The sequence below is a fragment of the Aythya marila genome (assembly GCF_965140915.1).
Source record: "Aythya marila genome assembly, chromosome: 3".
Lineage (NCBI taxonomy): Eukaryota > Metazoa > Chordata > Aves > Anseriformes > Anatidae > Aythya > Aythya marila.
Genome location: NC_139044.1, coordinates 82,799,238 through 82,821,589, shown reverse-complemented (window position 1 = coordinate 82,821,589; position 22,352 = coordinate 82,799,238). Strand labels below are relative to the sequence as shown.

At 40.3% G+C, this 22,352-nt stretch overlaps 1 long non-coding RNA gene across 1 annotated transcript in view; it reads left to right on the top strand.

The window, feature by feature from the left end:
- Window positions 1–4,412: 4,412 nt before the first annotated feature.
- Window positions 4,413–22,352, top strand: part of LOC309877222 — a 34,744-nt gene continuing 16,804 nt past the window's right edge. The window contains exons 1-2 of the long non-coding RNA XR_014317335.1: window positions 4,413–4,488; window positions 14,326–14,457. This is a non-coding gene — a long non-coding RNA (uncharacterized lncRNA). The remainder of the gene's footprint in view (window positions 4,489–14,325; window positions 14,458–22,352) is intronic.

Below are 22,352 nucleotides of genomic sequence, written 5' to 3'. Positions count from 1 at the left end.
ATATGAGGAACCACCTCAGGCTGGAATGTCATCCTCAATGATAACTTGCTTAATCAGCCAATTGAAGTCATCCCATGTGTTTGACCCCAAACTTCCTCAAGCATTCCCACCATCGATCAGAAGGAAGTAGTCAAAGATACAGGAAATGATGATACTACCAACACAAAATCACATTACAATTTGACAGTCCCAGAGGTTATTTATGCCACACAACACTGAGAAATAATAGTAAAGGTGCATTGATGGAAGAGATTCAGACCATTAAGTATTTTTGACTCTCTGTTTAAAATAGACCCACTGTGTCTTCATGTTACTGTCTGTTTTCATCCAAATAGCTAGCTTCCTGAAGTCCGTTATGAAGCCACTTTTTCTCCCTGGGGCTGAGTTAGAACACATTGAAGCAGCTAGTGAAGTCATCACAGAGTACAGCCCACTGAGTGGTTAACAACTGAAGAGCCTCTATTTGTCTGGGTCCTAACGCACTCTAGGAACTGCATTGAAAACATGTTCTTAACAAGATGATGCTGAATTTGACAACTGGATTGCCTAATTTGTCTGGGTTAGAACTGCACAATCCAATACTATGGAAGCTGATACATACAGTCTCATTTCCTGCCCCCTGCTTTCTCCCTTTGTAGTCTGCATGTAATACAATTTAATGGTCAAGCTAGATAGCCTTGTGGATCTTGCTGTACTCACAGTAATTGTATTAGAGCCTTACTGTAGTTTTTTTTTTTCAGATTTCCATGGTGGGAAGCTGAGGATATCCAGCTGGAGAAACTCAGCTTCAAGTCAGACAGGTCAGGAATAAAAAATATCTAAAAATACAATGTCTAAATTCATATTCAAATTGAGAAATTAGGAGTGTTTGTCATATATTCTCTCTAGTTAGTCCTGTTCCCTCTTAGAAGAGGTTTTTCCATTTAGCATTAAGGTTTCCAATGGACACTGCAAAATTCATATCAGAGCCAGCAGGAAATCTGAGGTTGGGTTTGATGAGATCACAGCCATAAAAACACACCAATTTACGTACACAATTAAAAGATGAAGAATAAACTGTGAGTTAAAAGAGCTGCTGCTTGCTTGGCTTTGTCCTAATAACTTCTCTGGCAACAGTCAGTCACAATCTCCACCTGTACTCCTGTGCCTCTCCAGCCCATTGTGACCCAAAAGCTGCTTTTCTTTAGGACTGGGTTATTCCACAGAAAACCAGCCTGTGGTTTCACCGTCCTGTGCTGCTGCCAAGGGCTGAGCAGTCAAGGGAGCAGTCAGAAGGCAGGAAGTGGGGAAGCCAAAATGCCCCAGGAGCAGTTCAACTGCCTCTTCACAGGCATCTGAAGTGACTTTTGGTCATGTCATTTGACCTCCTGCTGCTGCTGCTCCAAAGGGGTTTGTTGTTGGACATGTAGGTGTTTATGTCCTTGATACCCTCTTCTGAGCACCTGGATTGCTCTACTTTTGTCATGGTAGTTCCATGTGGGTAAAATCATCCTTCTCATTGACCTTTGTCCTGTATCTGGACTCTTTCATAAATAAACCTAGTCCAACCCAACGATCAAAACCCTGATCCTTGTACCCTGTCATTTTCATTGCCTTCAGAGGTTATCCTCATCCCACAAAACCCTCATGACCAGCGTGGGATTTACAGTATCTTCTTTATGTTTAATTTTTACACTCAGCAGAAAAGGAACTGCTGTTTCTTTTTCTTGATGATGTATCTTACCTATGCTTGGAGTACCAAAATGATAAACAAATAAACAAAGCTTATCAATTACGTGAAAAGTTTGCTTGCTTAAAATGCAGTACAGGAGGGCAGCAGTTTTGCACAAGAATATTTGTATTCTGATGAAACTTATCCATTTTATGGGAAGAAAGATGCAAACAAAATGGTCTTTGCAAATGGACATTGAGAAACAAAAACATTTTTATTTGATTTCAAATTTCAATGTTAATTTATTATTTAAAGAACACATTGTAACTACATTCCTTTGGTCTAGACAAAACATTTCTCTCTGTTTCTCTTCTAGCTCCTCCACTTCCCAGTTATCTCTATCATTTGTCTAAAATCCAAATTTCTAAAAACATTAACGTTAACTGCATAAAATGTATTAGGCAGCCAAGGGAGCTATTCTGGATTTTGTTCACATTCCACCTTAACTCTGTCTGAAGCTGATGGGAATTTAACTAGTAATCTCAACAGGAACAGGATCATGTCCTTTTGGTGGAAATGTCGTGACCTTCTTCCATAAACTTGCACATGTAGGATTTGTTTTCTTTCAGACTGTGTATGCATATGAAAGCTGTTCCAAGAAAGAGACGGATCAGGAGGGCTTACTTTTCTCCTTTTCAAGAAATGGCCATCTAATAGGTCTCTATAAACTAATGTGGGTTGGAATTCACATAGGTTTCTAGGCCCTGTAGCCTGAAATCTGAATTGCAGCATCAACTTTCTTAGCACTAATAAGTTCAGAGAAAATAATAGTTCCAGTTTTGCAGTCTCCATAGATGAACATAGAAACATAAACATAGAAAAAGAACAAGCAGAAGAGGAGTTTACATCAAAGGCACACAAAAATTAAGGGCATTTTTCATATGTAACTCTTTAAAACACATTCATAAATCCTGAGAAGTTTAGAAAAGGGATTTTCCAGTCAGATTATTCCACCATGTGACAAGCCATAACAAGTTAGTTTGAACATTGCTTCAAAACCTTTATTTAATTGCTGTGAAAGTGTGCTATTGATAATATAGTTAAGTTTCCTGCATGTGAGAAGCAGAAAGGCGGGTGCTACTTACCTCTCCTCCTTTCATGGTAGTGAATTATGGCTGGGAGATGTTCCTGCTTACCATGCCATCCACGGGTACCTGTTATGTTCACACTGCAGTATTCAGAATGCCAGTTTTGTCCTCAAAATCTTAATTTTGTGTGGAGAAAGAGATGCTTCAGATGTTATAGCTGATATTTCTCTGTGTAAACATTAGGTAGTTTGAGACACTCCGGAGTCTGAAGGCTGGCTATGTCCCTAGTGTAAATGCAAAGGCACAGGGTCTAAGAAGGGCATGCTGAAGGTAGGCAGAAGACAAGTAGGACCTTAAAGAAACCCTGGCTTTGAGATGTAATAAATCCAACTAACCGAAAGATGAAGGAGGAGGAAGATTTAGTATATATCCCCATGTGTACAGTTCTTCATGGCCTCATGTGCTCCAGGTGCTACCTGAATGGTGACTCACAAACCTCTCTCTTCACTTCTGACCTTTTGCCTACTACCCAGTCTCATATTTCTGATTGTCATTCCAACATGTTGCTACAATTCTCCAATACCCCAAAACAACAAACAAACAAACAAATCCATTCATTTTTCCTCCATAGAAGATCTAGATGTTTTTCCAATTACATTTCTTGCTGCTTTGCTTCTCTTCTTGCAGCTTCAGGCAGGAGTGTCCTAACCTAGGTGTTTCACCATGCAATTTCCTTGTAGTGGGTGCTACATCCACTTTCTCATACACTAAGCTTTTTTTCCTTTTATTGTTTAGATAGCTCTTTAAAACACTTTTCTTCTCCCCATGCAACACTTGCACTTTTCAAAGGAACTCCTACTCTGTCTGCCTACCTGTCTGACTTTTATTGCAAATGCATTCAGGCAACTTTAAGTGCAAGAGTACATTTGCAAATTTGAAGGTATACAGTCCCAGCTTTATTTTTCTGCACTGACAATAAGTGTTTGTTACTGAAATGCAAGACTTCTCTGTGACTCACCATTTCATATCTTACTGCTTTCCCAGAGATTTTGTGAGTTCAGGGATCAGAAGTTTTCCCTTCAATCAGGTATAAGCTTCAGGAGAAAAATAACAGTTTTCTTTAAGATATGGAAGTGTTTGGTTCAGTACCTCATTAGGTAGCATGGGTAGGTGTATAATCTGTGCTGCTCTATGAAAAAGGATGCATTAGTCACAGAAGACACCAGAGGTAACTTGGGGCAACACATTTCCTTGGACTTCTTTAACAGTAGCCCCTCCCTACATATTTTGCAACTATTTCCTGTTCCTTTACAGGGTGATTGACCCTTTGTACATTTTAGGTATTGTCATTAAGAATATTATTGAGCCCATATCTTAACTAATGTTAGAACAAAAGAATTCCCAAGAGATTCCCAACTGTTCTGGCACAGAGCACGTGACACTAAGTGATTCTGCACTCACAGCTTGGAGCCTGTGCACCATGTAAATGTCCTGCTGGCACTTGTCAGAGTGAGGTATCAACACATTGCTTCAAATCCACATGCTTGAAGTCTCTCTTTCAGTTTAACTGAGATGAAATATCATTTTTAAGTGTTAATTCTAGAAAACTGTGAACCTTGGTACATTCGGTTCCTGTGCTGTTCTTTGTGTAGGAGCTCCAGTTGCTGACTCGGAGGGGAAGCTTGGGGCTAAGTGAGGGAATAATCCTGGACTATGCAAAATCAGTATGGCATTAACTTCTGTGAACAGGTAAAAATTACCTTTCCTTGCAATACTGAGGATTTTGTCAGCTGAAGCCTGATCAACGATGTGTGGTAACAAGAACAAGAGTTCCCCTAAACAAAGACACAGAGCAATATCCATTTAAGTATTTGTAGGGAGTATAAAACAACTCATAAAAAGTGTGTGTGTAAAACCAGCTTTCAAAGATGCACTTATTCACCTTTCTACCACCATGTTTGATGTTGCTCTTTCTTCTGCCCTGTTGTATCAGTCTCTCTGTGCAGCTATATGGTCAGCAATCTTTGCAATTGTGGAACATTTAGTGCATCTGGAATACTGTCAAAATATTTGGTCATGGCAGTAGATAAATGAAAATAAATCAAGGATTAACCTGCGTACTCCAGTTCCCACTTCCTATCCTCCTGTTTGGGCCACACGCGCCATAAGCAAAATATAAATAGTACTAGTATTAATTTTTATCAGTAATAACACTGATTAAAAAATGGATGTCATGGGTGCCAAATCAGGTTGCCTCTTTGTCCGTAGAAAAGGAAACTTCTGAATGTAAAGTTAGAAATCTACTTTCCTCAAAGACCATTCTTGTCTTTGAAACATTGCTTCTTAATGAATATTTGCTACTATGAGAAATATTTCCTCAATGCAAATATAAAGCAAGCAGATCACCTTCATTTGACCGTGGTAGATAAGGACCAGATCAGAATATCCTCCCTGGCAATGAACTTTACTCGATGCTCTCTCTTCTATAAAGAGATTGTGTGTGTGTACATTCGCACCTCTGCCTAGATCAGGAGTATGCTTTGTAATGGATCTCCCAGTCACCTCCCCAGACTGCATGCTATCATACTGCAAACCATCTTGGGTTGCATGAATCCCAAGACTCCTGAGGATGTGCTTTGATGGCTGGTGGATGTCCTCTCCCTGGGATCAGACTGGAAGCAATATATAGTGAAAATCTTGAATGTTTACAGTGTAGATGCTGTAGTTTGACTGTTATGGCTGTCTAAAATAAGACTGAGTGATTTGCCTTCTTGAAGCTTTTGTTCTCCTCAACTGACTATGCAGACAGCCAAAGTTGTCTAGCTCAGATACAGATGACTGACTTGACAGACATATAAAGCTAGGCAAGACAAATCCTACCCTAGGCATCTAACTCTAAACAACATGAGATGCTCTTTGTTCTTTTCAGTACAGTCACCATATCAGACAAGCTTAATATATCTTTCTGTTTCCCTTTTTGCCCTCACAATGCAGAACATACTGTTGACAACACCTTAAATAATGACACTTACACAGCTGTTATCATGGGGACGTGGCTGAGTTCCCTTTGGCTCCCAGAGAGCTCAGCGGTTGTCTCCATCCTCAGGTCTACCCTCACAGGAAAAATCACCTCTCAGAAAGGTGACCGCTCAGAAAGTGGCCACTAGTACAGTTGGCAAGGTTCACATTTACAGAAGTTTAATATTTTTTACATCAGGACGTGACTACGGATAATACTTGGACTGCCAACAGCTGGCATTGCTCCTATGTTGCCAGCCCTGACCTTTGTCCAGTTTGCTTTGTTATGCAAACCTGTGGACTCAAAGCTTTCCTATCAGCAGTGAACCAAAGTGCAACACTGTCATAAAGCACCTCGCTGTAAAAAAAAAAAAAAAAAAAAAAAAAAAAAAAGAACAAGTACTACAATCCAGCCTCTGAATGGTTAAAGAAAAAGTCCATCAGGGTGCAGGCCTGGCCACCAAGGAGTGCACACAAGGTCATTGATCCTCATTGATCCTGCTGGCACCCTGACAAGGCTCTGCAGGCTCTTTGGGGCTGGTCAAGGCTGGCAGCTGCAGGGCCAGTCGGACTAATTAGCTCTTGTTCTCCATTTTGTCTTTCCAACAGCTTATCCCTGCCAACCTCTACAAGTTCTTCATTGCTCTCACTCCTTTATACTATGCTATTTTTAATCGGTTTCTGTTATTGGTATGCAGGCCCAGAATGTGGTTATCAAAAAGAGCAGCCAAGGCCAAAGACGTTGCTTGGGAGTTTTTTTAGCACATCCCACAGATCAGATAAACTTTGGGTTAGCCTGTCACTGCAATTGTTCCAATACTGTAATTTCTCTTCTTTGATACTTCCTACAATGCTACTTTTATCCTGTGGCTACCACTTACAGTCATAACATTTCATTATACAAGGAAATAGGGAAGGGAAGGGAAGGGAAGGGAAGGGAAGGGAAGGGAAGGGAAGGGAAGGGAAGGGAAGGGAAGGGAAGGGAAGGGAAGGGAAGGGAAGGGAAGGGAAGGGAAGGGAAGGGAAGGGAAGGGAAGGGAAGGGAAGGGAAGGGAAGGGAAGGGAAGGGAAGCTGCAGTTTCTAAAATCTGTTTGTTTTTCTACATTTTTATTTGACATTGAAAAAAAACATGTCCCTATTACTTGAAAGTCTTCCAGTCATGGGAACATCAGTTCTGTAACAGGAATCTTGGTCAAAATCACAGTAAATATTTCCTGCTGTGGTGTGCCACATAAAAGTAATAATACATCCATCAGGCAAACTTACAATAATCTGCAACACACTGTGCTCCATAGTTCTTGGAACAAATAAGGTGTAAGTGTATTTGCAATGCTGAGTTCAAGCCTCTGTTTGCTTCTAATTTTCTAATGAATCTGAGGAATATTTTCCTAGTTCAACTTGGGGATTTTCCATTCATTGATGAAATCTGGGTCATGGCACAAATGTGTTCAGTGGTTGGACTTGTTTTATTGTTTCATGTTATGCTGCCTCCGGGGCTCACCTGTACTAACCTCAGCCATGACTAGGAATTAAGTTCAAAAAACACATGGAGGGGAGACAGAGTTCAGCTGTCTCACTTCTTCACAGGAAAGTGAAGAAATGTTTCCTACCCAGTCCAGAAATTCTCCTCCTTTTTCAGGAAAGGGAGAGAGAGAATGAGTTGTACTGTTCCCCAGAACAGGAGTGCCCATTCAGTTTGTTGGTTTTGTTTGTTTGTATGTGTCAACACCCTCACTTATTACAGGCAACCTCTTGATACACAGCAGCTCCCTTCTCTCCTGAAGAGATATCACCTGATGAGTATATTATTGAGTCCCCTACCTCTCTTTTATGTTTTTTTTGTCCACTATGTTTCCTAGCTTTTATTGCTCAAGGAGCATGAGCAAAGGTAATGCCCTGCTTTTGACTTGGAAAAAATGAATTGTCCCGTGGTGAATGCAAAAGTTGCAACACTGCAGAGGTTACTTACCCTTCTGGCATCCGGTGGGGCCAAGACAGCATGGCAGGGGCTGAGCGGAGGTAAAGGGAAAAAAAAGGGGGGGGAACGTGGGAGGTTTATGCTACCAAAACACCTGTTCACATTGAGGACCTCTAGCCACCACAGACAGCTGTAATTCTACCCCTTCATTGGCATTACACCATTTAAATTTAGCTGCATGTTTTCATGAGTAAGAGAGTTCCCTGTTCATAATGTTCATAAATGCATCTTGTGAATTTTTTGGTAAAATTAAATGATAGGAAGTATGCTTTAGCTTTCAGCTGACATAAAGGCTGCCATTGCCAGTAAACACAAAGTCTGATTCATGGTCATTCACAAGCAGAAACAAGGCAAATTAAGAGCATACAGTTGCAAACAAGAGGATTGGTATCTCATTCCATATGATTAGCTTTTTTCTCTGTTGCCTGTACATCCTCAGAGTTTATGGTCCAAAAGTTAATTAAATGCTTACGATGCAGCCTGGTCATTAGAACTGTGTTTAAGATGTAATTTTGATAGTTATACACAGCTCTGCTGTACATAACCTCTAAGTTGTTTTTGCAGCTCTTCTAGGTAGGTATTTGTTTTCTGACTGCTTATTTGGCCATGCAGTAATTCAGCTTTTATTGTGATGGTTCATCTGTGGTGTGGATTTTTGGCAGTATGAGAATTACATAAGCGGTTGTTTTTTCCATTGCTGAAACACAAATGGTGTGGCAGCTCTTACCTGCTGAGGCATCTGAGCCAGTTAGGTATACACATCTCATGAGCAGCAGTTCTTAGATAATAAAATAAAATAAAATGAAATGAAATGAAATGAAATGAAATGAAATGAAATAAAATAAAATAAAATAAAATAAAATAAAATAAAATAAAATAAAATAAAATAAAATAAAATAAAATAAAATAAAATGAAAAAAGAGTAAGGAAAGAAGTCACTGCTTTTGTGATGACATTTGCTTTGACTGATCATCAGGATTTAAACCCTTGACCATCAGTGTCATAACAGAGATTACTTAAGCTGTGCCATTAGTTAGTGGCAGAAGGAGGGTGTTACACTATAGGAAGACTGACAAAGAACACGTGTGTTTTAGACACAAATTATTGGGATGTCCTGAAAAGACACTGACAGTTTCATTAGAGTGTAGTTTTATGTTTATATAATGGCAGTTTTAATGTATCTTGGGGTTGAGGGGAAAAAGGAAGAATGAGGTGTTTCCCTAATAGGGAATAAGGTTTCTTTTTTCCTCATATGGTGCCGTTGCTAGAGGAAAAGTGTCTGGCAGGAAGTAATCCTGGACAGAGTCCGAGGGAAAGTCAGCATTACGCAAGACTTGAAGGGAATGTGGAATTCCCACAAGAGCAGCATCCAGGCGCCCTCCCATACCAATGGCTGACTGTGATCCTCTGGTCTTTATAATGACTCAGGCAAAGACAAGCATGCAGATACTCCAAAAAAAGAACACGAAAGTGTAGAGAGGTATCACCCCTTTTCCCTCAAGCTGGGCTAGTAAGCCTTTCTGCAATTGCAGACTGTGGACATCAAAGAAATATACTGAATCCTGCTGCCAAATATTGGCACTGTTTATATAAATTCCCTTTAGCAATTGACTTCTAGTGCTGTGAAGTCCCAGGAGATATTTTTCCATGGAGAATTATGGCACAAGGAATGGAGATGAAGCAGAAATTGTTTTCTACCTCGGTTATCATTAATGAACAAAGGTACCGTAATGCATCCTCTGATAAAGGCTTTTTTGGCCAGAGCAGGGCTCAAAAGGGAAGCAAAGAATGCGCAGCTGTTAGGTACATTGCTGCTCTGTGCACAGCAGGGATTGAATTGAAGGAAATACACAACCTAGCCAGCCTGTGATAACAGCTTCCACCTAATCCCCAGCCAACCATCCCCAAAATCCAAGCCCTCACTGGGGATTTTGGAAGCAGACTGATAGGTTTGCAGGATCCATCTTACATTTCTGAACATTTCAGGGGGACTCAGCTGTTACCCCCCAAGAAGGCTCTTTAGTGGCTTAACGGTCTGTTAACAAAAAAACAGTGTATGTGTGAGAGAATTGTACCTGCAATAAAGGGTATTAAAACTGGAAACTACAGGCAAATATGTCAATTGAAAGCTCTCAAGAAGAGTTCACAAACCACAGCAGCTGATGCAAAATGCAGAACAACACAGCTATATAAAGAAGAAAGCTGGCTGATATAATTGCCAGAAAGCCGTTCTTATTGATGGAGTCTGCCAACAACAGGTGATGTAAGAGCTGGCATGAACGAAGCTGTGGATGTGAATATGGTGTCTGGCAAGATTTCTTGAGAGATGTTTTTGCAGCATAGCAGTTGGAGACTTTCAGAACTCCATTACAAAGAGATACCTGAGGATAAACCTGGGTAGTTTGACTCCTATGGTCAACAGGAAACATCTCCATCATGGTTTGTTCCTGTGTTCTGCGCATCTGGGTTGGGCTGGATTGAACATTTCATGTGCAGTGAACCAAGTCACCAGATTCTACCCCTGACCCCTCAGTTTGCCCCATCTCTCTGCCAGTGTCTCACAGTAAGGTAGCAAAAGGTGGCATGACGTAAGGCAGGGAAAACAAAGTGTGCCTATGCCTCAAGCAATCTCCATGCATGGCCAGTCATGTAAGCACAAATACTCTGTCATCAGTGCTATGAACTGTAGCAGCTGCAGGGTACATCACCTGCTGCGATCCCTGCTGTGACCTGGAGGAGCTGCTCAGAGAGCAGGAGGTATCACATCACGGCTGATGTAGCCTGCCCCGGTGCCACCAGAGCACCTGTGGACACCATTAACCCAGCTGTGTCACCTGTGGCTAGGGTGGAGAGCATTGCACCTTGACTCACTTGTGCTTTAGGCCTCCACCATCCAGAGTCATGTGAACCTCTGCCCTGTGCAGACTTCATCCCTTTCTGTTGCCTGAAATGCTGGGGCTGCAGTTTCTCTGCCAGCTCCCTGCTCAGACCAGCATATCTACATCCGACTGGGAGGGCCCGTTGTCATCCTTTCCCCTCGTTGGCATGCCCCATATCTTGCTTGCTGCTTGGCAGCTCTGCTGGCTCTTCTGGCAGCCTTGCTTGCGAACAGTGCCGGGCAAGGCCTGCAATCCCCAGCAGCCCCAAGCAGTGTAAGCAGGCCCTGGCTGCAGCTGAGTGAACTGCCCAAAGTGCCCCGGTGGGGGCTGCGGGGCTGCAAGTGGTGCAGGGGCACCTCTCAGTCAGCTGCTCGGAGCTTCGTCACCTAAGTTGCTTGGGAGGAGTGACAGGGATGGCACCAAACAGCAGTTCAGGGACTGGCAGCCTGCTTTTCTGGAAATTGGGTTTTTGCTCTCAGCAGGGTAATCCTGGCCTTATTTCCCAGCCAAATGAGAAAGGAAATCAATATTTAGAACTTTTACGGGGAATTAGAAAATGTCTCCAGAGTTAAATGAACTAAAGGATAAGGTGTCTCAGTCAGTGAGTGAGGCAGTGTATCCTTAAACTAGAGTTTAATGCCTAAGAACCTGCTGGGTTGTATGAAATGAGAATTTGGTTTTTCCCTGTTTTGAGAAAGCACATTCACATACTGATAAATAGCAAAGACCAAACTAATGTGCATTACTTGGCTAATGCAGCAGATAAACCAGACGGATATCCAGCGTGCAGCCATCCAAATGGCAGCCTGGATGAACCGCTGCAGCTGGGCAGAAAGAGAAGGAGTGTGGGCAAATTCTTGCCAGGCATACACTCAGCAGCTGCTGCACATCTCCCACAGCAAAACACACATTCCCACATGCCCACCTCGGTAAGACACTGTGGCAGCAGCCTTGGCTGAAGAACAGGCTGCTGCTCTGTGGCTCTGGAGTGTGGCATGTGTGACTGCATGCGCGCCTTTGAAATGCCCCATTTTCCTACAATGGTACAGCTCTAGATTATGAATAATTTAGATAACACAGTAATTAGGGTCATATAAATATCAGTACAGAAGATGAATTCTCTCCATCTGAGAAAGCTCCCTTTGGACTGAGTCACATTGCCAGCACGTTGGAGCTGGAACAGCTCGTGGGAGTACATGTGTTCCCGTGTCCCTCTGAAGGAGGGACTACAGTCCATCAGCTGTTGAATTGGCATCTTTCAGTAGCACTAAGTTCACTTTGAAAATAGGCTGATAAGTTATCTGGAAAAAAACCTTCTGCAGACAGAATAATAACCAGAGAGTCCTGTCTGCAGAGAGCAGTATCTTAGGAGAGACCTTTACCTAAAAGATTACAAATCAATGACACACCTGCTGGAAGCCCAGATTTTTTCATTTATTTTCTTATTTGACTTTTGCATCTCATGTCAAGAGCTTGTCAGTCAAATCCGGGTTAGTAAAATGCTTTATTTTTAGTCAGAGAAGCAGGAACATGTGAGCTGTTTGTAAATGCTTTAAACACCTGGGGGCATTTCTCTACTGGGAGGAACTCTCACTGTATCTGGTGTGGATAAGGACACTGCAGGTTAAAGTCCTACTGTCTCCCTCTAACAAATCCACCTGCCAGGGAAGCAAAAATTAGCTTCTGTAGTTCTTTAGCATGAGTGCCCTCCCTCTTGCACTAACTTAGGGAAGTCACATGCATCACTGCAGAAAAACTTGCACTGTCTAAAAACATCTTAAAGGCAGCTGAAACAAAGAATAGGACAGAAGAATATAAATTCCCTTAGGATGTGTGTCTCTAACACCATGCCGAAGACTTCTCCAGAATCCTTTATGCAGCACCAGCCACAGATATCTATCAGGATGTGGTGGAAATAAAGGAGTTTGTAGACAGATGATGGGAAAGAGCAAAGGTTCAGAAAAAGCTTTCATACATCAAATAAATTGAAAAGGTTAGAATTGATCATCCTAGAAAAGAGAACAATAAGAAGGGACATGTACAAGTCTGCGGGATAATGAAAGAACTGGAAATGATAGATACGAAGCATCACGCCTGCAGAGCAGCAAGGGACCATTCAATGAATGAAAAGGTAGTAAATTCAAAACTGGCAAAGGACGTGTTTTTGGGTTTTTTTGTTTTTTTTTTTTTTTTTCATCATGCATAACTGGACCATAGAAACAAAGTTGTCAAGAACCCACTGAAAATGAAAAAGGAGTGAACATTTTTATAAGTATCAGGAATATGTTTTGCCTCTACTGCCATAGTGTAGAACCACTCCACTACCCACTGCAGGTAAAAATTAAATGAAACAAAAATCTACAAAGGCTCTTTAAAAACGCCAGGTCCCGCTTCACTTTGGTGTGTTTATACTCTTTAGGATTTAATAACTATAATTTGAAGTGTGCCATTTGCATTGCTGTGGGGAAGAAATTTCTTCAGATGAAGATAAGTAAACATGGCTCTGTGCATACTCAGTGCCATAGCGCAAAGTCTCCTCTTTGGGTCTGAATTAAATTACTTTTGATACTCTGTCAATGCACTGCAATTCTCTTAGGAAGGTGTTACTCCTTCAAAAATAGGTTTATTTCTCTGAATATTCACTGAAGAAAATGTGCAGAAAGGGAAGACAATTCATTCAACAGCATAATCGCTACACCAGTAATCCTTTTTTTAAAAAGGGAAAGGAAGAGGGATAATGATGAAATTGGAAAGCAATCTTTATGCTTTTTTTTTTTTTTTTTTTTTTTTAATTGAATACTTAGCAATAAATGGTTATTTCTTCCTTGATTGGTGGACTGTGGAGCATTCTGATGGCACTGTCAGATGGCAGGGTCTGATATCCTCTTTAATAATTTGAGACATCCCATATTTTGGGGAAAGAAGCATACCAGCATCGCATCAGAGTCAGAAGAATTTTTATATACAGAGTGATATCTAGAAGGTAGCCCAGAATAAAAGAAGTCTTTACAAGGGCTATGCAGGGGAACTGGAGTAAAGTGAGACTGTGAGCTTCACCAAGAAATTAAAATCTAGCATGACTGAGAAAGATTTTGCATTTATTCTTTGTTCTGATAGAGCATATCTTGTAGAAACATAGCAAGACCAGACCGTAATTGTATTTGGTGTTACAGAAACCTGAAGAAAGGCTATCATTGCCCTGGAGAGTTTATATGCCAACTAGCTGAAACTTACATAGGATGGTGAAGAAAATATGTTATTATCTGACTTTTACAGGTTAGGAACTGAGGCACACGAAGATTAATTGAGCAGCTGAAAACTTGTGCTTGAGCCAGGAGCTGAACCCAGATCTCCAGAGCCCGATTAACCACAAAACATTCATAACCTCAAACTGTGTTGTCAATGTAATGATCACAGCTAAACAGAAAACTTAATTCCAGGTCTCCAAAGAGCAATGTTAAAGTATCCTTTTACATGTTATTCCAGCAGTGGTCAGAGACCCTGCTTCAGGTTGAGGACTCTGTTCTGTTGGACAGCAAATAAACTTAGCAAAAGAGATGCTTTCAGTTCTTTAATTGTTATGAACAAGGATTGCCTGTAGCCTGTATGTAGATCAGTTCTTTAGTATTTTGTTCCTCCAGCCTGTATAATCTAATCCAAAGCATACTGATGTTTTTGGGATTCTTTTTCCTGTTTTCTGGCCATTTCAGATGTCATGCTGTAAGAAGTTGCTCAATCAAATTGTGCTTGTGTTGACAAAAATCAACCAACATCATTTTGAAGTTTTTCAAGTGGCACATGTGTTCAGCTCTCCTTTACTTTTTCATCTTGTACTCTAAAAGGTAGGGGTTAGTGTGCTTTTGTGTAAATATGATTTGCTTCTGTTTGTAAGTCTGGGTCTAAACAGTGACTGATAGGCATAAAGTCAAAAGATAAACAATGTTTGAATTATTTTGCTATGATTGTGTCAGAAATTTTATCCTATTTGTAAAACAAAATGTATTTTAACAAAGATCCAGCAAAGGTTATCAGTGATACTAATGGGTGTTCCTGCTTTAACAAGTACTTAGATAGGTGAAGATTAGACTAAAGCATTGCATTTTCCTATCTTATTGCTTTTATATAATATAACATACTGTAATATCATATATAATGATGTCCATAGTTATAAAACACTTGTGGGTACAATTCAGCCACAAGAAAAAAAAAAAAAAAAAAAAAAACGACTATTCTGAGTCAACTGCTTGATTCCCCTTTGTACTTTCCTCTTAATGCCTGAAATACAGTAGCAACATATTACCTCAGCCACATGCTTCTTTACACAGTGAGCTACAGCATTGTCCTTAGAAAAGTCATTTTTACTTTGCCAGTTCCTGGGAACTGATGACTTCGAGGATACACACACTGAGAGTTTGCAGTCAGGAGGCTTTGCTGCATCATTTGGCTTACAGGCATTTGTTTCTTCTCTCTGAAGTTACCTTGGTAAAAGATGAGTGGGCCTTCCAGATGTGCCCACATGGGCATACCCAGAGCATATTTATAGGGTATGACAGAGTTGGAACATGTGGAGCATGGTGCAGAAGGTCTGCTTTTTGCCCAATCAACAGGACGGCAAATTTCATCCCACTCAGACCTCACTATTTCAAAGTAGACAAAATGGGTAAACAGGCTTTCAAAGTCAAGACTCTTGGTACACAACTGTGGCTGCTCTTGAACATCTAGCTTCTTACAGCACTGCTCAGCAGAGCCAGCAAAGTGATAAAAACAGATCCCTAGGAACAAACAAAGCTACCCTGAGCATCTCCTTGAAGAGGTCTGTACCCAAGGATGCTGCCCCTTGTGCACAGCCGAGTATACACAGCAGCAGTCTGAGCTCCAGCATGGCTTGAAGGTTTCTGTGGCCATCAGAAAGCTCCTGCCTGAATGGCTGGAAGCCCACCTGGCACCCACTAGTGTTCATGGGGGAACTACAGACCCCACTGCTTCTGCTCTAGATGCATCTGGGCACACCATCTGCCTGAAATGAGCTGACCTCACAGCAACACTGGACATCTGCATACCTTTGAAGGCAGATCTCCCAGAGTCTGAAGTGTCAGGAATTACAACAAGCCCCAAAGCCACAATTACTTCTGGGAATGCAGTAAAGGGTATTTTAAAGAGACATTAATGTCCCACCCACACCTTCAGAAGACCCTCTACCCAGGGACCTGTGTCTTTATTTATGTTGTGGGTGTGAAATAAAGGAGTTGCAACACCACAGGGAGCAAGACCTATTACCCTTTCTTGCATTCTATGAGAAAATGCATCTGCAGCAGTCTCCAGCAGTCAGATTTCCCCAGAGCCTAGCTATTTACCTCTTCTCTAATTCTGAAGCTCTGTTTTTTCCTAGAACTGTGTTTAGATTTTGCATCTTCAAAACATGGTTGCTATGTACTTCAGCTTCAGCGCAGCAAGAACTTTGCACCCCAGCCCCCATGCAGGCTGCCTAATGGCAAAAATTGTTCCTGAGTGGGTGAAAAATTCCAGTCAGGTCACTGGAGCTTCCCGCAGCACCATATGCTACCAACAATATGTAATGAAAATTCATCTCAGGTTGTGAAACATATTGAACTGCTAAAATCAACAAAATGCTGGCAGGGAATGTTCTCTGAGGTTATCTTTAGATTGAATCTGCTTGGACTTTTGACACCTACTCAGCAATGTCTCTTGGCATGCAAGAAACATCTTATCAAAATGCTGAAAATGTTTAGTCAGTAACTAATTTATTCCCTAGTAAATGTCTTTGCTTCCCAAATTCTCTTTCCTCTCTCTCTCTCTTTTATTTAGTGTTTGGATGCTTAACTATAATAATATAACAGACAGAAGGTGATATTTTTGGGAAAGAGATGCAATTTGTGACCTGAAGAAGAGCTTATCTCTCTGTGGAAAGGACAAAGGTTTCCATTTAAATAGTCTTTCAGGAAGTTGTATGCCTTCAGTATATTAAGTTGTCTGTTGTTACTACTGTAATGTTATATGCTGTTATTTTACACAAATATGACCTGTAGTTTTGCCTACTGATGGGAAAACAAGTAGGTTTTTTTGTTTTGTTTTGTTTTGTTTTGTTAGCGGTGGTGTGTTGTTTTTTGTTGTTTGTTTGTTTGTTTGTTTTGAGAAACAGTACACATGTGCATTATATGTACATAGAGTAGTCTGTTATTCAAAATACTCACTGTGACAACTGTACATGCTCATGCCTCAGTTATTTTTCTCTGCCTATTTTGCAACAATTACACAAGCAACACATACGCATCTGTGTTTGTATATATAAATATTTTTATAAGTGCCGATGTCAAAACATATGTATGTATACATATCCAACTGTTGCAAAGTAATCAGTATGTATATATATGCCAAAGGTAAATATGTATTAGCAAACAGAGTAGTACCATACAACATGTCAGCTTTGCAACTCTCTCTTTACATCTACTCATGTGTTCATACAAAGCTAGGCAATGTGTTTCATGGAAAATTGTAGAAGTTGAAGCCGTTTCATATTATAAGTCATAGCACACGACTGCTTAAAGCATGTAACCTCTCCCACAAGCTTACAAGTTTACATTCAGTTGGAATTTAAGAGTATATATATATATATATAAAAAAATCAAAATTTTAAAAGGAAACAAAAGGTGGTACACAAAGACAAATGGCACATCTCATGTGTATGACAGATCTAAATAAAGCCTGCTGTGTGGGAGCACAAATCCACATACACAGGATTAACACACATATAAATGAGAATATGCAGACTCACACCTACAAATAGTATAATAATCTCAGCTGCAAACTGATGACTCTTTTTCCAGAACATAGATTTATTACCTACTTAGTCATTACCATTCTGTTTTAATAACTGTGATTAGACACCATCACAAAATGCATCATACATTTTCTCCAAATCTCCAATCTATCTTGCCTTCTGGCTTTATTTCTGCAATCACTTGTTTCATGCATTTCTTAAAGTCTAATACTCTGACCCTCCCTACTCAGTCCTTGAACTGTTTCAAGACAAAACAACACAAAACTAAATTCTAAACAAAAGATAGTTCAACTCAAGTACACAAAATATTTCAAAAGTAAAAAGACAACAGAAATGTATCTTTTCTGGCTGTAAAATCCCAGTGGGAAGCCCAAGTTAGGATTTTAGCAGAGCAGCCAAAATATTTAAACTTCAATCTGAAGGTGTGAGTGCACAGACATATCTTCAAGGAGGAAAGCAAGACTCTGCATTCTGAGCTCCTGGGACCTGCTACACAAACAGGTCAAAGCAAATTGGAAAAATCTCATTGCATATATATTTTTTTTCTGCTAATCAAGAGAAAAAACAAGAATGCTGTAAAAGTTATAAAGGAAAGTATAGTGGAGACTTTCCTCTTCCATATCTGGTAAGCTTACTGTCATAGAAGTAATCCACAACAGAAGGGTATTAACAGCAGTCAATGCTATACTTTTTATTGGGAATAATTGTAGTTGTAGACCTCACTTAAAAAGTAATAATGCTAGAGAATAAGAGATGAACTCGTGAAAGGTTTTAGACCTCATCATAAGCCACAGATGAGTTTAATAGCATTCTCATATAAAACAGTACAAAGCATTTTGGTGCACAGGGTTGAAACAAAAAAGACAAGTCTTTACACTAAGTGAATGGCTTTATGTGATACTTCCTTCTTTAGCCTAGCCAGCATTATTGTAAGCAATATTGTGCCTGAGCCTTATTCTCCCCAGACAGGTTCATTTGCAGGCAGTAGGCAGGAGGAGCCTTACTGCGCTGAGGCAGAGTGGAAGAGGAAATGAAGGAGCATAGTGGAATTTTTATTGAGTTGCACTCTGTATTCCTTGTCCTTGAAAAACATGGTGCTATTTCTACACCTGATTTCATCAGGAGGATCTGAGGCCAAAGAACTGCTCATCATGTGCCAGCCTAGACCCTGGATCCTCCAAGCCATTGTGCAGACAGCTCTCTGCTCCTGTGCAGAGAGTGTTGCTTTTGTTCCTGGTGTTTGGCTCATGTGGTTCCCCATGCAGGAATAACAACTAAGGATTTTTCTCCACTTGTGTTAGCCCATGTAGTCTGAAGTACAATGAGATTTTAAAGGCAAAGCCAAAAAGTTTCTATGTGTAAAAAAATTATTGCCAGAACTGAGCAACAAATACATAATTATTTCATGGTAGTGGCTTTCTCTCCACTTTCCTATTCCATTGTAGTCAGGTTCCCTATAACTTTTGATTTCAATATTTCTTGTTCTTCTCTGTTTTCCTCTTATTTTAATTGTTTTCCCCCCTTCCTGTTTCCTTCCCTAACAGAGCAGGGACACAGTGGTATTTTACTTTGTATGAAACTTCCAAATACATTCTATTTGCAAAGGTTCCTCTTTAGTAGGATGAGGGAAGTCAGCCTTCCTTATTACGGCTTCCATTAATTGTGCTTCAGCAGGCCACAGGAAAGCTCATGATATGTGCACAAAGTTGACTCTATAAATCATAAGTAATGGAGATGAAATTTTGTGGAGTCTCCAAGAGGGAAGTGATTACAGCCGTAAAATATCATCTTTGCAAGAAAAATTGTGTAATAATAACTTTGTGGGATTTCATATTACTGCTGTAACTTAGAGATGAGCACTCGGGTGCATCAAGAGCTTTAATAATGTATGTGTAGGTGGCAAATTACTCATAAAGAATCTACTGACTTGTGGATAATGTTCATTTCATATTCCCAAAGATAACTTAAGCCTTTGGGTAGATGTCATTTCATGCCCCATACTCATGACATCTAGCAGGAATATTGAAAGTAGAGTGTGCTGACCACTTCCCTGTGTATAAGCACTCCTTCTCCCTGCAAGATATTTCCTATGGAATTCCTATGAAGGCAGGGGATGAAGCACATATATTGTAAGCATTTTGGTGCAAAATAAACCAACCTACTTATCAAGGGCCTGCATAAGTCTACTATCTAGCATTTCTGTACTCTAAATTAGAGAAAACTTTATACTGGAGTCACTTTAGTATCTGGCAAGTTGGAAACACAATACAAAACATGTAAATGAAAAGCAGGACATCTTGAAAATAACCCATACAATAGGCTGCTAGAGCTTTTGTTTTTAAATTAGAGCAGGCTGGTTCCTTGTACTAGCAGAAAATAAATCACACTGAGCTATCAATAAAGAGAAATCTCTCCTTCTCTCTCTCAAACATCCCCAAGCCTCAGATAGAACAGTACTCACATTTTCATTGATTCAGGGCCAATATTTTTATGTAATTGCCTAACACAAATACTTTGTTCTATCTGATGTGATTTTGGAAAAGACACAATGTCCAAATGTGGCAAGACAGAAAAATATCAGCCTTTTACATAAGTTGCAGATATGCACACACCTTGAACTTCTGTCTCTTTCATTTCCTTGAAGCTTGCCTCCTCAGGTAATCCCTTGCCTCTTCCTGCTGGGGTTCCTACTCACTAAAGGTACTTGTTTGAACCAGATATTTTCTTCTTTTAGCTGCTGGGCTCCTTACTGCAGTGGCATCCCTTTTGTCAAACAGAAAAAATGCTACCAGAAACAAAAATCTGTTACAGAGCATGAGGTTGCAAACCCACTGCATTGCTTCTAAACAAGGCAGCCATGTCTTTTGGTCCACATTCCCTTTTGTTTCTGCATAACTGTAAATGTAACATCAACTCTGTCAATTGTTATAGATGCAAACTGAGCTGGAGAGTAAACTCAAGTCAGAAGTCAAACTAATCACAGCTATGCTGGGTAGGCAGGTCTGCCTGGTAGTTTGTATATTGGCCTTAAACCAGTTAAAAGAAGAATAGTATATATTCTCAGGCTAGAAGTATACACTTATATATATATATATCCATTTGGCTATTTTTAAATAGCAGAACCAAAAATCTGTCAACAGATTATTCTTTTCCGTATCTGTTCATAGTACTTCACAGTACAAAACAACTTTTTCTTATACTAAAAGGTAAGACATTTGTGATGATCTTTGAAATAATAACTCATATGCTAGCTATTTTTCTTGAGGTTATCATTCTGAATATTTTATATGTGGAGAAACAATAGGCAAATTTGTACTTCTCAATAGCTGTACAACATACTGGGAGAAAACGAACACATTTTATTTGGCTTTTTCTATTTGTTTCTTTGTGGTGTGCAGCAGGAAACCCTGGAATATATTACTTAGATCTTTCAATGCAAGTCCTTAAATGCACTAGAGGAGCATTACAAAAGATATTTCCAATAGTTCTAAATCCATGTTTGCACCACGTACAGCAAATCCGATATAGTAAGTAAGTTACTAAATGTAATGCACTTCAGAGGCTTGCCAAGCCCTTTGTGCTCCGTGTTTGGCAGGCATGTTTTGTCCTTGCTTGCTGCTATGGACCTTAGAGTGTTTATTGATCTCAGTTTGTCACCCTGAGGTCAAATTACAGCTACGTGGAGCTGCACCTTCAAGCCACTCAGATTATAGCTAAGGCAATGAAGCAGGACACAGTCTGTGTCTCTGAGCTGTGTTTTCCATGAAGATCTCAGAAACTCCACAGTTCTGACTACCAGCTGGCCAACTTTCAGCTGAAGCTCAAGCTATCCTTTAAATTAGCTGCTACAGGGCTACTGCTCTCCACAGGTGTTTCTGTTACAATCACATGATATTCAGCCTGGCAGCAGCCTTCCTCTAAAGTGTTTTGGGACTGGACACCAGGCAGGTTGGTCCTTTCCTTGCTGATTCAACAACAACTAGATCTAGAGAAAGGCAGATCTCCAAAAGTCATTTACTCTCTTAAGTAGGCTGCTGAGAGCAAAATCAAATTAGAAACAGGAAGGTTTTTTCCTAAGATATCTTCATTTTATGATGGATATGTTTTTAAAGGTAAGTTTTAAAAACTTGAGCAGGGAACTGTCTAAGGTACAGGGATAAGAAAATAAATATACCCTCAAGTAGACTTGATCTAGTGTCCCTTGAGGGCAGTGTCTATAATTTCACTAATGACAAGAACTTCTGTATTTCCCTGTACCTATCTAATTTCAAAACCAACAGAAGGAAATATTCTTGCCTAAAATATGCAATCAGACTTGCAAAATGCAAAGCATCTGCTAGTTCCTTTGAGCTGGAAAGACCACCAGAAATATCCATGCTTGCAGTTGTCTATGACCTTAGGAGTTACAAGACGTAAATAGGGTTTTGTGCTTTTGTAGAGTCCTGAGAAATATCTAAAAATATAATAATCCATGCCAACATCAGCTGTAGAAGTGAACATATTTCTTGTTCAGAACTTCCTTATGCAGGATTTGACCTGTATGCATAGAAGGGACCAGAAGGAGACCTGTCCAGAGTCCTCGATAGTCTTAATGTATCTGCCTCGTGCTCTGCTTTTCTCCTGTTTCTCTGAGTTTGTTTGTTTGTGTTTCGTTTGTGTTTTTTTTTGTTTGTTTGTTTGTTTGTTTGTTTTTTCCACAAGCAGCTTCTAGCTTCAGCTTGAAGCTGCCTGAAAGCATTACCTCTCCTGTCTTCCTGTCTTTGACCCACATGCCAGAGGTGACTTTCTGTTCCACCTGGAGGGCTCAGCTCCAGCCAGCAGGGGTGTGCAGGCCAGCCCTGGTGGTGGCAACCTCCTCAGAGGGACAGAATGAGGTAGAAGCCACCTCCCCAGCAGGACCATCCTCTTCAGAAAAACATCTTTGGTGGTAACTGACCA